Raw genomic sequence first — 17,110 nt, forward strand, 5'->3', positions numbered from 1 at the left:
ACTGCAGTGAACAATGCTGCTTTCTTTGGCCTACCTTTGGGGATCTTTTGTGCTTAATCTCTTAGAATTTCATCTTTGAAAGTTCTGTTCTCACTCTGCAGATTCCTAGACACTCTGTTGACATTCCTCTTTCCAAGTCAGCCAAAGCTAAAAGAAAACACTGTTTGCAAGAGTAGTTTTTTCTTTCTCACATCACAAAAAACATATGAGCCAAAAGCACAAGACTTTTTTTATAGCATGATGTGTTTTGGGGATAGGTGTATCTCAGAACATAGGGATGATAATAGGTGAAAAGTGGGTCATGACAAAAGGAATAGAACAGAAAATTTTCCAGGATATGATCTTTCACTTTTTTCCCTTTTGTCTGTTCAACACATTAGTAATGAAATAAATCTGTTTCCTCAGGTATTGTCACCTAGACAAACAGAATTCTGATGTGGGAAGCCTCTCCTGCCTTTCCAGTCTGGATTTCATGTCACTGATTGTGTTCAAATGGTATAAGAAATTAGTAAAGCAGAGAACCATAAGCTCTACCCCATCTGTTCTTGATAGTACACTGTCTTACAAACAAGAGCATAAGAAAACAAGCAAAAAATCTCAATCCCAATGTGGTGAAGAAAGGAATAAGAGTAAGAAAGTACATGAGTTTGAATAAAGATCTCAGACTATTTGCATTCTTTTCAGAAAAGGTATACTTCCCTTCAGACCCCTTGCTGGCCTTTCTTCTTGTCTTCACAGTTAAGAAGAAAGAAACAAACTCTTACTGAATAATTTAGCAATCTGTTTGAAAAGCTATTCTGTGTTCATCTACCAAAATACAGAATAGAGAGAACTAGCCCTGTGCAAGTCCAATTAGCTTCTTGCTTTTTACAAGTTCTTCAGCCCTGAGTACCCTTTGTGCCAGCCACAAATAAGACTGTTTAAATGTTTGGGGTTTTATTATATTTATAGTACGGCAGAGTTAAAATATTCGTAGGCTATTCAGTGATCAGTTGTTAATTTACTCTATATTCTTTGCCTCTCCCCTTTGCTCCTAAGTCTTTGTTTCTGGGAAACATATATTTTTAAGAAACCTTGGCTATAGTTGACTTTCAAATATATGAGAAGGAATTGACAACCATTTCCAACTCATTCCTCATGACGCTACCAGTCATGAAAAAAACTTGAAACATCTGCTAGGGAGGCCTCCACATTCCCAAGAATTATTATGCCATTTCCAGTATAGGAACAGTGTCTGTTACTGTTTTTTGCAGGAAAGCTCTTCTACTACATTTTCAATCCCAGGGCTGATTCAAGAAAAAATCTAACCACACGCCCATTTTTGTCTAGGTCAATCTTTAAGGAGCTTTCTAAGCTGCCCATTAGTAACTGGTATTTGCCACGCCCTAGTTTCACTGCTGCAAGATGGGATGCACAAATGTACCTCTCCCCTGAGGGAGGTATTTATTTAGTCAGTATTTCTGTGGAGTAACTATGAGTTTTTTATTAGTGTTTCAGAGAGTGAAATACAAAGATCAAGAGTGGCACAAATTTCTCCTAGCAATGTCAGTAGGAGAAAAACCTTACTCTAACTGCATGGAAAGAGGAAAGAGAGATGCCTTAGAATAATTAATAGCAGATCTGAAGTCTGTTATGCAGTAAAAAATCTGTAGTGAGTCTGAACCATGCTAGTCCAAAATATATGAACAGCCTCTTACTGTCCAAAATGTGAAGCTGCTATGAATGCTTACGAGCAAGGCACTCACCTAGTTCTGCAAATTACTAATGTATCAAAGTGAGATCTCTTAGCCTCAATAAATGAATTGCAAGAATTGCTTCAAAAGTTTGCAAGATTTCAATTATTTTAGTATTTTTACATATTCTTTTATATGTGTTGAAAGGATTCATAATGTAAAAAAAAGAAACTAGTGAAAACCATCTTATCTTGACAAGTAGTTTATTTTTATGATCAGGACATCATATTATGCTTGAGTGGACTACGTGCTGTGAGCATGTTGTCATCATCTGAGGTAATCACACTGAATTTTAATTTTGTTGTGGGATGTTAATTTGGAATTTTATGGCCACCAAGCACATGTTTTGCCTGAGAAGACTTAATCGGATGATACTATTATTTAGCATATTATTTCCCATGGGCAAATTAAGCTTAAGTGTTTATCTCTGTGGATCCTTGAGAATCTAATAAACTACACTGGGATAAGACAGAAGATAACAGTAATATACAGCAAATCACATTTCAGTTTCTTCAAACAAATAAATAAATTCTGATATTTGAAGAAAAAATCATTAGATAGACTTTCAAGTTTGACACTGAACCAGTTAAATGTTTATGTAAGTAAGCTTATACAGGGCTTAGTACTACCTTAATTTGAACTAAAAAGGAAAAAAAAAATCTCCTTTTGATATGCAACAATGGTATTTTTGCAGCCTTTAGCTGTATTCCTCTACTAATTCAATGAAATTTGGGATTTAGCTGATGCTATATTTTAAAAAAAATTAAATGTTATCTTTGTCTATTTCATCCAAATTTAATTGTTTCAAGCAAGCTGATGAAAGGTACTTTTGTGATTTTGTGAAAATCTTAATTGTCAAAGGAAGAAAACTTCCTTCTGAAGCCATTAGCTATAAGATGTGTATGAAGACATGAAAATTTTGTGAAAAACTTAAAAATCCCAAGAAAATAATTTGCCCAATGTAATTTTTACATGTTAGTGGGTGGCTTCTGCATTTAAGCTCACCTACCAAAGAAAGAAGCTTTTCCAAGGCTAATTCCGAATGAGAGGAATTACCAAAACAGTCTCTTACTTCGATGAACACACTGATCACCCACCATTTCTCATTAGTCTTTTGTTGTCAAGGACAAAGTCATTCTCTGCAATTTATTTATTTTTCCTCCTAAGACATAAGTAAGTAAGTAAGGAGAAAATACAGATGTAGGAACCAAATCACCAAGAACAGTGTAAAATAACATGTTTAAAAAAAAAAAATAATAATTTGGAAGAAATCAGGTTCTTTGCAATTATAGATTTATTATTTTTAAATGTTCTGTGCTCCTTCCTTTAAATAATTACTTGTATCTTAAATTTCAAAGAATTTTTCTAACAGTCTGAAATTAATTTTAGTAATATAGCTTAAGAGCCACTATCTTATTTACCATAAGTTTTAAAAGATTCCCTGTGTTACTTCCCAAATATTAAAACAATCAAAAATACATTTTTTAAAAATGGTATATGGTGTTGATTTCTTGTCTAGGTATCTTTCAGCAAAAAGATTTTCAGGTTCCAAACTGACAAGGCTATTCTTGCTTGATCCATTTTTTGTTTTATTCTACTCTTACAGTGATTAAAAATAATTTTTTAACCTTCCTCACTAGGAGGTTAAAATCCACTGAAGTGGATTAACTACACAATGGTTCATTCACTCCCGTCTTGGTTAGGGAGGAGAGTCACAGCTCTACCACACACCTCTTCAGTTGGACAGTGGAGAGAAAATATAATGAAAGAAGAGCTCATGGTTCAAGATAAAGGCAGGGAGAACACACAGCAATTGCCAACATGGGAAAAACAGACTCAGCTCAAGGAAGTTGATTTATTACCAATCAAAAGCAAAGAATAGCAAAGTAGGATAATAAATAAAACTAAATCTTAAAAATACGTTCCACCCACCATTTTCTTCTTCCCAGACTCAACTGTACTCCCATACTCTCTACCTGCTCCTTGCTAGTGGTGCAAGAAGGGGGGGGTCGCGGTCAATTCATCATATATTGTTTCTGCCACTCTTCCTTTGTCAGACTCTTCCCCTGGTCCAGTGTGGGATCTCTGTCATGGGAGACAATCTTCCCCAATTTTCTCCAGTGTGAGTCCTTCCCACAGGCTGCATTTCTTCATTAACTGCTCCAGCGTGGGTCCTTTCCATGAGGTCACAAGTTGTGCCAACAAACCTGCTCCAGAAAAAGCTACTATCTCCATGAGGCCGTAGGTCCCACCAGGAGCCTGTTCTGGCATAAATTTTCCACTCTTTGGGCATTCCCCTGCTCCAGCATGGGTTCCTCCAGGCGCAGCAGGTGAACCTCTGCTCTGTGGACCTCTATGGGCTGTTGGGGCACATGTCTCACCAAGGTCGTCACCAGAGGCTGCAGAGGGATCTCTACTCCAGTGGCTTCACTTCTCCTCTTCTCAAATCTGTTTTCCCAGCAGCACTACTGCTGTCCCCTGTGGGCTTGGCCCTGACCAGCTGCAGGTCCGTCTTGGAGCTAGGTGGCACTGGCTCCGTCAGACACTCGAGAAGCTTCTTGTACCTTCCCAGAGAAACCACTTCTGTAGCCCCATGCTTCCAAAACCTTGTCATGCAAACCCAATGATGATAATAACAATGATAATAATTATCACTATTATTATGAAAAGTAGGGAGAGAAGAATAAAACATAAGAGAAACAAGCAATGCACATTGCAGTTTATAACTTCTGTGCAATCCCCAGCCTATCCTCAAGCAATGATCAGCTTTTCCTGGTAAACTCTTCCCTGTTTATATGCTATACATTGTCTGTGGCACGGAACAGCCCTTTGGCCTGCATGGATCACCTGTCCTGTCCATGGTTCATCCCAGATTCCTGTAGAGTTCCTCAGTTGCAGAAAATGAGACACAAAAAGTCCTCGACTTAGGATAAACACAACTTAGCAAGAACCAAAATATCAGCATGTTATCAACATTCTCCTAAATTCAGCTAAATCCAAAACACAACACTGCACCAGCTATGAGGAAAAAATTAACTCCATCCCAGCCTATAATATATAGCCTCTTAAAAGTAGATTTAGCACCAGTGCTAACATGAGAATTGCTTGATAAAAATTAAGTTAAAATAAATAAAACTCATATTGGTTTTGAGGATTATATGGCAGTTCTGTAAATTCCATAACTGATCATTTTTTGTACATTTTTGAGTATCATTTAACAGAAAACCTGAATTGTGGAATAAATCCTTTTTCTTTTTTTACAACTCAAAACTATTAAAAATATGCCCCCAAAACAATGATATTTTCTTGATATCCAGCATTTCTGTGAGCAGTATTGTACCGGTGTATCTCTGAAGTGAGCTTTGGCAGGAAGGAGAAAAAGAATTTCCTAGTGTTTAAGAATGCTTTAATGTATCAGAAGCCCTACTTTGTATAATTTGCTAACTGTAAGACAACTGTAATGAAGAGAAAATGTACCAGTGTAATAACTTGACAGCCACATTTATCTATAAAGAGGGTTGTTTCATATCAGATCCCACCTTCAGCGCTATGAAAATGTACTATGATGGAAGGAATTCAAACACAAGGAGTGAAATCTCCAGAACATGATTTCTTTTTTTTAGATATCCACCTAACAGTGTTCTGTATCATTTTCCAGTTGCATAGTCACAAATCTTATGAAGTAGCAGGATGACTGGAACACTTTATTTCTTCAATTTTAATAAACATGTAGTCAGGCCCAAGAAGAGTAGTGTAACCTTTAAATCACCAGTCCAAAGTCATACGTAAATGAACACATATCTGAGTAAAGATAGTGTTTATAATATAATCATGCTGACCCAAATCAAAGAATCTGTTCCTTCCTGGTTATTTTCTCTTTGGTAAATGCTAAATGCAAGATATTGAGAAAAGTACTCCAAAAAATCCTGCCCAAATTTGAGGCTTCCATGCCAACTGTCTTTCATGTCTGCATACAGAAGAGTTCCTTCTTAGCTGAAGGTTGCTTCTGTCCACCATTGAAGGATTCTTAGAGGTTTTTTTTTTAATTTGCCATGATCTAAGGTGCGTTGGGTTTTACCAGGATCCAGTTACAGCAAGGACAGCTCTGGGTGTTTTCATTCACTTTCTCCCTGATGAAGTTTTCTAGAGCTTCCATTGATTTGTGAAAGGCATGGTAATTCTTTTCTGTTAGTAAAAATCTGCCTACATGGAGTATGTAGCCATATTAATCTACCATGAGACTTCAGCCCTTGATTACATGCCTTGATGGGGTTTGAAAATACTACCTTATAACCAGGAAAAAGAAAGAACCAGTAATTAGACAGAACAATTTTCTGAACACCTTTATATTTGCATTCTTCTGGTATTCCTGAAAAGTCCTTTTTTTTTCTGTAGCTTTTTAAATCCAGATAAGAAAAGAGATAAAAAAATCTAAAAAAATCAAAACAAACAAACAAAAACCAAAACAAACAGAATTTCAGGGCCTTTTTCTCTCTCTCCCCCCTTTTTTTTTTTTTTTAATTTCCAAAGGAGCATTTCTGTTTCCATTCTCACTGCACATTCAGAATATATAACTATGCATCAGGAGCTGATGATGAGACTTTTCACTTTCTGGCAGAAAAGAAGAAAATTAGAAAGAGATTGTGAAAATGTTGGGGGATGACTCAAAAATAAGCAGAATCTGAGATTTTTTTTATATATGAGGACATATCCACTCTCTATGGTCATTTGTCAGAGAGAAGCAGTTCTGGTTTTCCAGGAAAAGAGGTGAATACGCAGATATGAATGAGTTAATTTTAAACCCTTCCTCAGTTATGTAAATGCACAAAATGTAGTGCCACTTTCTATTCTTATTACAATCGTGAGACTGTCACTGTAATTGATTAATTTTGTGCCATTCTTTCCCGGTGATCTCTTTGTCACAAGAATGAGCTATCACAGAATTTTAATGCTGATTACATTTTAGTTTTCATAATGTATTCTCATTTTCATTCTAGTGACAAAGGTTGGCACAAAATCAGACCATATTCATAACAAAGACTGCAAAAATAAAGCAGGAAACTGTATAGAATCCATCTTCATGACAATCTCAGAACAATGAGAACAGAAATATCACAAAACAAAACTCTTTGTTCTTGTGACAGTCTTGGTATTGTAATATCACAATACTCTAAAATGCATTTCTGAACCTTCTGGATTGGATATATTAAAATCATTGCACTGTAGATATCCTTCACAGTATTTTAAAAGGAGAGAGTGGGAGAAAAAAAACTTATATCAAAATGTGATTTGTTAGAAATAGTTATGGATAATGGAAAATACCTCTTAGCTGTTTGTTAATTCCTAACTGCTAATTCCTCAGTTAATTCCACTGAGTTACTGGCAGGATGGAGTGGGAACAAACAGGGAGGAAAAAAAACAATGGTTGTTTTCCACAGAAGCTTTACATCACAAACTAGCTGTTTCTTCCTGGACTCGGTGTTACTGCAATTATTTGATAGACTACTAATATGTGGCAAAACTGGGAGTATCAAGAAGAAGAACATTCAGTGAGTTAGAAATAATGGCTGTTTATAGAAGTTATGTGTTGTGCAGTTATGAATTATGCATATTATCCAGGTTATCTTATTTCTTTTTTCTGTGTATGTTATCCCAGTTTCTTGATGGTCTCCTTTTAAACTGACCTTTGCCATGATACTTCTTCCTAGTCCTACACCTTGGCTGCCTTGACTGTATTGTCAATAGGATTTACTGGTTTTAATACGATTATGAACTTGTGGACTTTGCTTTCAAAGCGAAGGGAGTATGTAGAAGGAGAGCACATCGTGTCCCTTCCTAAAAAGAGGCTCCTAATAAAGTCCTGTGGAAATAGATCCTTTACAACTGTTCTTATCTTTCTTCTTGACTGTAGGGAATGAGAACTTTCACACCTACCTACATTCCCTGAATATATGAGAGAGTATGGCAAATGACTTCTGCTTTGTTCACTGCAGCCTCAGCTGTGACGCTGACTTGGCTACTGTGTCTTCATATCTTCTCCTCCCTGGCTGACTTCTCAGCATCCAAAGACAGCTCAAACAGTTCTGGTGTCCTGTCAGCTGGTGGCTTAATACCCCTGACAATAACACGATTGCCCTAAAAACACTCACTGCCATTTAAGTCAGCATTAGCCTGTAACTGAGTTCGCTTGTTCACAGCAAAATCCTCATCAGAACTTTTGGAAACTTCTAGAGTAGAATTTACTGTTACATGAACCTATCTCTTCTGAAATGGAAGATGATTGATCAATACCATCCACAGATGAAAAGTGATTTAGTTCTTGAAAATCACCCTCATATGGAGGGATTATAATAGTTGATGAGTCTCAACATCTCTCTTCATTATACAATAGAGTTGGAGAGTCATATCTGTCATGCTGATCATATGCTTCTCAGTTAAAAGGAGATAGTTCAAGACTGAAACATTCAACTAAAGTATGGAGTTTCCATGTTAGGGTGTTTTGTTAAGAAAATTTACAGCTGTCAAGGATTGCAGAAGAGCCTTTTCCTGAAGGCCTGAGTATCTACTCCTTAAAGTCATCTGCACTGCAAATTCTGTGGAAAACAGACTAGAAATACTGCTTGCAGAGTGGGCATCCTGCTTTGGTTTTTGACCATTCCTGGACAAAACAGAAACAGAACCTGTGGAGTCAGTGATCTAGATAGCCAACATTATCAAATCTGTATAAACAGATAGAGCTTCAGAAACCAAGCATCCTGCTTTGGTTTTTGACCATTCCTGGACAAAACAGAAACAGAACCTGTGGAGTCAGTGATCTAGATAGCCAACATTATCAAATCTGTATAAACAGATAGAGCTTCAGAAGCCAAGTGTACTGGCTTTGCCTGGAATAGAGGTAAATTTCTTCATACTATCTTGTATATTTTGGATTTGTGATGAAAACAGTGTTAATAACCACTGGAATGCTGTAGTTATTGCTGAGCAGCATTTACACAGTCTCAAGGCGCTTTCTGCTTCTCACACTATACCATCAGTGAGGAGGCCGGGGATTCACAAATTAGTTGGAAGTGATACAGCTGAGACAACTGACCCTGACTACAAGGATATTCCATACCATATCACATCACACTTAGCAATAAAAGCTGTGAGAAGAAGCAGAAGCAGAAGAAGCAGAAGAAGAGGAAGAGGAAGAGGAAGAGGAAGAGGAAGAAGGAAGTGGGGAACATTCTGAGTTATGATACTCTCAAGTAAATGTTATTCATGATTTAGCCCTGCTTTCCTGGAGATGGCTGAACACTTGCCTGGTGATAGGAAGTAGGGAATGAATTCCTTGTTTTGCTTTGCTTGCAGGTGTACCTTTGCTTTATTTATTAAGCTGTGTTCATCTCAACTCATGAGTTTTCCCACTTTCACCCTTTCAACTCATTTTCCCTCTAGGGTGAGTAAGAACAACTCTGTGATACTTAGTTGCCAGCCAGGGTTAAGCCACAGCAATCAGAGAATCATAGAATCTTAAGATCATAGAGTCATCTTTGGTTTGGATTTGGAGCTTTATTCAAGATCATCTACTTCCCAGTCCCACTGCCATGGGCAGATAAACCTTTCACTTCAAAGCTGGCATCCAATCTGGCCTTGAACACTTCAGGGATGAGATAATCACAACTTCTCTTGGCAAACTGTTTCACTGTCCCACTACTGTCACTGTAATGAATTACTTCTCAATATCTATCCAAATTTCTCCTTTTCCAGCTTCCATTACCCCTTATCCTGTCACTACACTCCCTAAATAAAGGGCTCCTAAATCCAGGCTTCTAGAAGGTCTACCCAGAGCCTTCTTTTAAACAGTCTGAACGGCCCCAACTCTCTCAGCCTGTCATTACTGGGAGGTGTTTCAGCCTCATCCTAACGATACTCCTCTCAGAAGTCTATATGTTTGCATCTGGTCCAAATTGTATTAGCTTAGGGCAAAATGTTGTTGTTCATTGAGAACTTTTAGCTGCTGTGAAGTCATCTACGAAGATGAGACAGAAAGATTATTCTTCCAGAAGGAAAATAAGTTTAGGGTATAGACAAAGTAAATGACAATTGTTTCAAGGTTTAAAAAGCAAATAGTAGCCAGCACTGAGAGAAGATCAAAAAACAACACTAACTACTTTGCTTGGACCCTAGGAAAAACACCTTACAAGTGTAGGTGTCATGACTAAATTTCATCCCAATACAAAAAAGGAAAGACTGAAAAATATCCATGCTTTGGAATTATGTTTCTAGAAAACCTGCTCTACCCAACGAAGTAATCATCTGCCTTCTCTAACAAGAGCAAGACTGTCTTTTCTTCATTTATAAGTAGAGGTTCTCATTTGCAGCTCCACCTCTTTCTGGGGAACACAGTAGACTGCAGGATCATATATTCACAGAAGTCCTAAACCAGATGTTGTCTTACGAATGCAGGCATGGCAGAAATAGCAACAGACACCTCTTACCCCCCAAAACACTGGCATTCTTTCCATTCTTAGAAAGCCAGCCTTGACCCTGGTGTTTGTTCTTTCTGAGTTCCAAAGAGTATATTCTTTTCTTTTTAGTTCTACTTTGATCTTGTCCTACTGATCCTATTTCTCCACTGTACTCTTTCCCTTATGCAAGGTTCAGCAGCTGTTTCGTCTCTGCAGACTCTCTGCAAACCTCCTCATGGTTTAGGCACATCAGCAACTAGTTGGAAGTGGGTCTTCTGGGCAGTTCTCCTGGCAGTCAGAATTCTGTAGCTTCTGTATTGCTTGAGCAAAATCACAGAATAAGAATGCATTTCCACAGAAAAAGATGTATTGAAAATGAAGAAGAAAAGAAACACATGGACATAGCAAGTCTTATGGTCAGACTAGATACAAATTGCATTTTTAGGTGGAACTTGAATTATAGTGGCATATGTGAAGACTAGAGATAGGCCTGGCTCTTCTTCACCATTTTTAAATGAGTGAAATGGTTCTGTAAGATTCTGATTAACATGTGATAAATATTTTCAGAAGAAAACAATGTTTACATATTAAAAATACTAGAGTTAATTCCATCCCTATAAAAAACAAAACAAAACAAAACAAAAAACCCCACAAAACAAACAAGCAAACACAAAAAAACCCCGCAATCAAACCAAACAAAAAGACCCAAAAAAACAAACAAACAAAAAACAAACAGACAAACAAAAAAATACACCACACCTAAAAACCAAACCAATAAAATATTTAATGTAAAGTACCAGTTTTAATGTTCTTCTGGCCCTGTACTGTTCATATACCACCTTGCTCTGCTTTATTGGGCCAACCACGTTAGCTACTACTGGTGGACCACACATAGAGATTGTTAGCCTAGGTGACCTCCAGAGATTCTTTCCATCCTACATTGGTCAATGGCATTATAACTATAGCAGAAACACCCAGATGTCATTCCTACACTCATCCTCAGTTATATAGTCAGACCATCAGTTGTACTCTAGCTATGAATCTATTTTAATCTTAATTTAGGTATCCATGTTAAGCTCAAGAGCTATGAGTTAGTGGAAACAAGTGACCAAGTCACTTATACAAAAGTCATCAAGCCATCTTTTGCAGCAAGTAAAGAATCAAGTTGCAGCTGCGTGCTTAAAGCTGGGAAGAAATGTGCCATACAGACATACAGAAAATGCACGCGGACACAGACAGACAAAAGCTGTGGGTTTGTGCTCAGCAGTGAGTGCATCTAAAATGGTGTATTCTGTTGTGTGTGTAATCTCTCCTAAATTGTCCTTCATGCAAACATCACTGGAATGTCAAAACATTGGAAAAACTTAACATGAGAAGCAGTTATATCACAAAGAGTGAAGCTGGTCCAGATAATCAGTATTCGGGGTTGCATTTTTCACATTTAAAGCAGCCAAGAATACAATTACACACAAGCAGCACATTTCATTAAAAAAAGGTACAGCAAACCCTACCTAAATATTAATATATATATTTGGAAATGTGTGGGAGAGGTAAAGACATTTTCACAATTAGAAAAAAACCTTAAAACAACAGCAAAGCTAGTATCTAAATTGAAATTGTCCACATGCAAGATTTTGACATCCAAATACTTATATTCATTACATTTTTAAAGCAGTCATAGGAACCAAATTCTCTCACCCATTCAGGCAAAAACAAGATGCTATAGAAACATATGAATTTCTCTAATGTCTATTCTGTTTAAAAATCTTTAATTTTCTTCTGGTAGTAACAGTTACTGTTACTGAACCCTATAATTTTTCTGTTTCCATAATTAAATTTAAGACGAGATTGAATACCTCCCTTTTATGATATCAATGGTGGATTTTTAATTCTGTTTATGAAACTTTATCATTCTGTAGTTTGGATAGATAGGTTTTAGGTAACATATTTCATGTGACTAATAAATAATGCAATTAATTACAAGAATATGTTGTGCATTAAACCTCAAATTTACTGTATTTCCTAGTAAGCAGTTTAAATTGTGAGCATGGATAAGTTAACAGGAACAAAATTATTTTGTGAAATCTTGCTTTTACCTGGGTTACATTTATGTAAAAAAGAGTTTTTCATCTTGCAGGATTATAAAGAATTACTGATCCTTCTGTGAAGTCAGGAAAATACCCAACGTGTGACTCTCAGTTATACCCGTCATATTAACCCTTGGATGCAATAATTGAAGGTTATTTTTCTGATAAAATGAAAACTTGATAAAAGATACAGACCACAAACGTGCTTTAATTTTAATTAACAAATAATGGATAATATAAACAACGTCTGGCTGTCTGGAAATATGATTGCTAGGTAAAGGAATATTTTTATTTTCAAGAATAGTTGCATATAGAATGATACCTCTTCATTCTGCAACTTTCTTTTGACCAGAAAAAGAGGTTTTTCATATTTATAATGAATTTTTTTTATGTGTAGTATATAAAAAAATTTTGCAGTGGTTGTAGATGTAGTTCTTTTATGAAATTTCATGAAACTTTAAAGAGATTATAGAGTATTGATAACTAATGCAAATAAAATAACCTTTATCATATGGAGATATCTGTGAAAGATACAAAATTGAAGTGACAATTGCTAAAATCTAATTTGCATGACTTGAAATTAAAACAGAGTTAATAAAACTAAAATAAATCCAAAAACAAAATATTTTTTTTTAATTAATGTGTCATCTTCAATAATCTCAAATATTAGTCTCTCCTTAGTCAAAGGTCATTATGCTTAAGATCTTAAGGGTCTTTTAATTATTGTATTATTTTTATAATCCTCTGGTATTTACAATCCTTTTGTGCAGAAAAAACAAGTCCTGATAGTTAAATTTATTTTTTCTAGACCGAGTGCAAATAACTACATGACTGAAGGATTTATGACATTATTATCAATATTCTTTTAAGAAGTTTGTTTTCAGTCCCCTTTTGGATAATTTTTTCACCTCTGTTGCTTGGTCTTTTAACAGCCTTTTTGATTCAATACTAATGCAAATTACATTGTCAAGTTTTGTGACTTTTCTGCACTTATCACTCAGCTATAGCCTAGATTCACAGATATTTATTTTTATTTTATTTTTTTCTTTTTAATTACTAATGGATTTGCAGCTAACCTATGGCTTCAGCCATGGAAAGTTGCCTTCAGTATCATTGATGTATGCATTGTGCTGATAAGTACCGTGGTTCATTTTCCTCTTGGGTAAGCACAGTTAAAAAAAAGGCAGGGGGGGAGAGAAAGAGAGAAACTCTCAGACTAATAATTACCTTATCCTGAGACAAGGATGGCAAAACACACTAGATTGCTTTCTAACATTCAGTTATGTGTAATGAAATATGGCTGCTTCAGGACAAAAAATATGTGATAGCTTCTGTCATTTTAGTGTTATTTCACTGAATTCCTCAAAACTGCATTTCATTCAGCATGATCAGTGTGATAATATTTTAATTAAAGGGCAAATCTTGGCCTAATGATGAATTCTTTCCTGACATCAAAAGGACTGTCACTTGTATTCTCAGGGTCATCATTTTATATTAAATTTTAATTTGTTAGTTCATCAGTGTGAATTGAGTGTCCTAATATGTAAAGAATCATTTGTCATGATTCAGTGATCTAACAAGACTTGTTGAAAGGTGAACTGATTAGTAAAAATAAAGAAGATATCAACCTGATGGAACATATTATGAAACAAATTTTATATGCAAGAGTACTTGCATTACATAGGACAGGAACTACTGTTCCTCTAGATATATATTTTGCTGTATCACATAAGATTTTATCTGTTTCATGATCTGAAAAGGAAAAAAAAATACACAACTATTTAATTCCTTGCTAGAGAGACTTTAATTTAGCTACAGTGGTTGGTGCTGTACAGCATATAAATATTTTCTGATTTTATTATAAATGGATTACTAAGATCTAAGGTAGACCTGGCCAGATAAGTGATTAAGCTCAGAAATTGTGTATATCTCAAACTTCTCCAAGAAATGGAGTTGCATGTCTACAAGTTTATAACAGTTTAAATAGTTTTTGTCTTTAGCATCCTATAATTCCTTTAGAGCTAAAAATTAAAAAAGAGAAATGAATCCACCAAACTGGAGAAACATACTGATAGGTGGCTGACTAAAACTAAGAGATTTTAATGTATTTACATTTAACATAATTTAGTTTTAAGAAAAATCATAGCTAATATCTTATTATCTTGCTAAAAAAATCATGTAAATCTTTCTAAAAATCCACCTGTTGTTGAGGGTTTGCTGTAATAAACATTTGATATATCACATCATCTGTTGACATCACAAACATGTCACAGATAGTTTTACAGCTTGCTTCATATGCAGATTTTAAAAGTGCATACAACTGAGCATTTCAGAAATAGTAGCATTCTAGACATATTATTTGCTCAAGCAACTAGATCTTGAAATCAATATCTCCTCTATTGTCTTTCATTTTTATTTGCATCATCCACAAATGTAAAGTTGTCTTTGTTTGTTTTAAGATTTACAATTAAAGTGGGTTACAGTAAAACTCTGTTTTAGAAACACCATGTTCACATTGACATTAGAGTTTGGACCAGGCTTTTGTAGTGAATCTTCTTTTTCCACTGACCAGGGTTCAGTTCACTTTGTGTCCTAGGACTACAAAAAAAGATGCCTTCTGGATGAAACTGAAGTGATAGATCTGCTTCAGAAGTGCATACAATATAATACAATTGTTAGTGAACATTAAATACTGAGTTCCAGATGGGAGCTAATTTCAGTTAAAAGCCTTGAACCAGGTAAAATTTGGATGCTGGGTCCTAGCACAGACTGGGGACTACCTCAGTGTTTTATCACATGGCTCTTAACACGCTTGTGTTGCACCAGTTTTCAGCAAGTGAATTTGAATTTTGAATGTTGAAATCTAACTCTAGAATATAGGAATACTTCTTTTAGGTGCTCTGTACATTTGGGTGGAGAGCTAAGCAGTGAAATTCACCAACACCACACTAAGAAACTGCCTGTAACTGGACTATAAGTAATGATAAGAAAAAATGTGGTTTTACACTGGATTTTCTCTAACGTTTCAATGTTATTCTTTGATTCTTTGCTTTGACTTTTCTCCCAAAAATTTCTGAGACATTTCTCCAAGTAATTTTTTTTATACTAATAGCTAGCAATGATGATTGCACTTCCATCCCACTCCAGCTATATCTAGGTAGAGAATATTCATTCCTGATACAATAAACTGTCCTAATTCCCTACATCGTCTGGCGAAACCTGTAAGCACATCTGGTTTGTTTTCAGTGGGAGAGAAAAAGAAGATGTTGACTATTGTGGCCTGAGGTTCTGCTCATTCTTTCCTATGCAAACTGTTCTATTTTGACAGAATTTAACGACAGCAATAAAACAACAACAAAAGGCACTGCCATCCTTTTGGGTCTTGTAAAGAGAGTTCTTGATTCAAGACCTCAAGTTCTTGACTTGAGTTCTTGAGAACTTTGAGTTCATAAGTCATGAAAAGTTCGTAAGTCGTGAACTCAAAGTCAGCTGGCTCAGAAACACATCTATTAAAAAGTAGTTTTACAGAATGATATAGCATGAAAAGCAAGCATTGGACAGAAGGTTATCCTCTCCTTGCAACAAGAGGCTACTATGCTGTGTGTGGCATATTTTGAAAGCGTTTTTGTCCCTTTGTCATTTACTCATACTACCACTTATATGTTTGTTGAAGCAAGCTTTTTAGTCAGCTCTTTACTGTATATTCCTTCAAGTAAAAAATTTTCTTAACAGATTTTTTTTAATTCCTTATAATAAAGAAATAACTTTGTATAATCCTCTTTAAGGAGTTCCTCTCTTTCTTTTGTATATACTGTGTCAAACAAAACCAACTTCCTATCCCACTGATATTAGCAATGTCTCAAGATTCAGGTTGAGAAAAAGAATCCCTGGAAAATTATCGTGCTTCAATCTACAATTCTGCAGGAAGGAAAGCATTTGCAGCCAAGATACGGTGAAGAAAATTCCATTTCCTTTAGAGGACTGAGTCTGTGGCTTCTGAGATACTTCCTCAGAAGGAAATAATGCTGAAACTAGAAGCAGTAAAGATAACTGTGCAGCAGGAAAAGCTTTTTAATGTTCTGTACATTGCCAGGAGAGTTAGAGTCCAAACTACCTGATGAAATAATCTTTGTCAAGTTACTCAGGGAAACCAGTAAATGCACATAAGTAAAAAAAATGCAATTATAAAACAGGGCCATGCTTTTGGTGATGAAGATATTGCATAGTTACATAGTTGTTTTACTAAATTTGAAAGACTGGAGAAAGACATAACAGTTAGCTGGTTATGACTGGAAAGAAGGGGCAGAGGAGACAAGGATGAAAGTGAGGCTTTCAGTGATGGGGATTTTTTTTGACAGAAAAAAGTCATGCCTACAAGGACATGCCTAGCATGAATGTTTGATTTAGATGAAGTATCTCTATTTGTGCATGGCATATCTTCCACATATACAGAAAATGGTAAAACTGAAAGGAAGATTGGAGTGTTTACACATTCCTTTTGTTGTTTGGTTGGTTGGTTTGGTTTGGTTTGCTTGGCTTGGTTTGGATTTTTTTGTAATTTTATGTTGCTTAACAGGAGAGCTGAGGGGGGACAACCCAGTGTGCCATGACCTTCCTAGAAAGAGTGTCCTGCAAGGAGCAGCTCTTCCAGGAGCAGTGGCCGGCTTCCCTGGGCAACAAGTGATTTCAGCAAGTGTAGTGATTTCTCAGCTACAAGTGATTCCAGCTCTTGTGATTCAGCTCTTTGTGAAATCACCCAAGGTGAACTTGGGAATAGAGAGACAGGAGCCTTGTATAGCAGTTCCACAGAGGTGGCTTTTATTGACCAGCAACCTCTGTG

At 36.0% G+C, this 17,110-nt stretch overlaps 1 protein-coding gene across 50 annotated transcripts in view; it reads left to right on the forward strand.

Annotated features, from left to right (window-relative positions):
• The window catches only part of PTPRD (protein tyrosine phosphatase receptor type D), a 1,180,356-nt gene that overhangs the window by 359,766 nt on the left and 803,480 nt on the right, over positions 1-17,110 (forward strand). The window contains exons 1-2 of one of the 50 annotated variants that reach the window (XM_032097320.1): positions 3,680-3,690; positions 8,599-8,602. The exons of the other annotated variants lie outside the window; for them this stretch is intronic. The gene's annotated coding sequence lies outside the window, so the exon portion shown is untranslated. Of the gene's footprint in view, positions 1-3,679; positions 3,691-8,598; positions 8,603-17,110 lie in introns of those variants that run through there. 50 annotated transcript variants of the gene reach the window in all.

This window comes from Corvus moneduloides, chromosome Z (assembly GCF_009650955.1).
Source record: "Corvus moneduloides isolate bCorMon1 chromosome Z, bCorMon1.pri, whole genome shotgun sequence".
Lineage (NCBI taxonomy): Eukaryota > Metazoa > Chordata > Aves > Passeriformes > Corvidae > Corvus > Corvus moneduloides.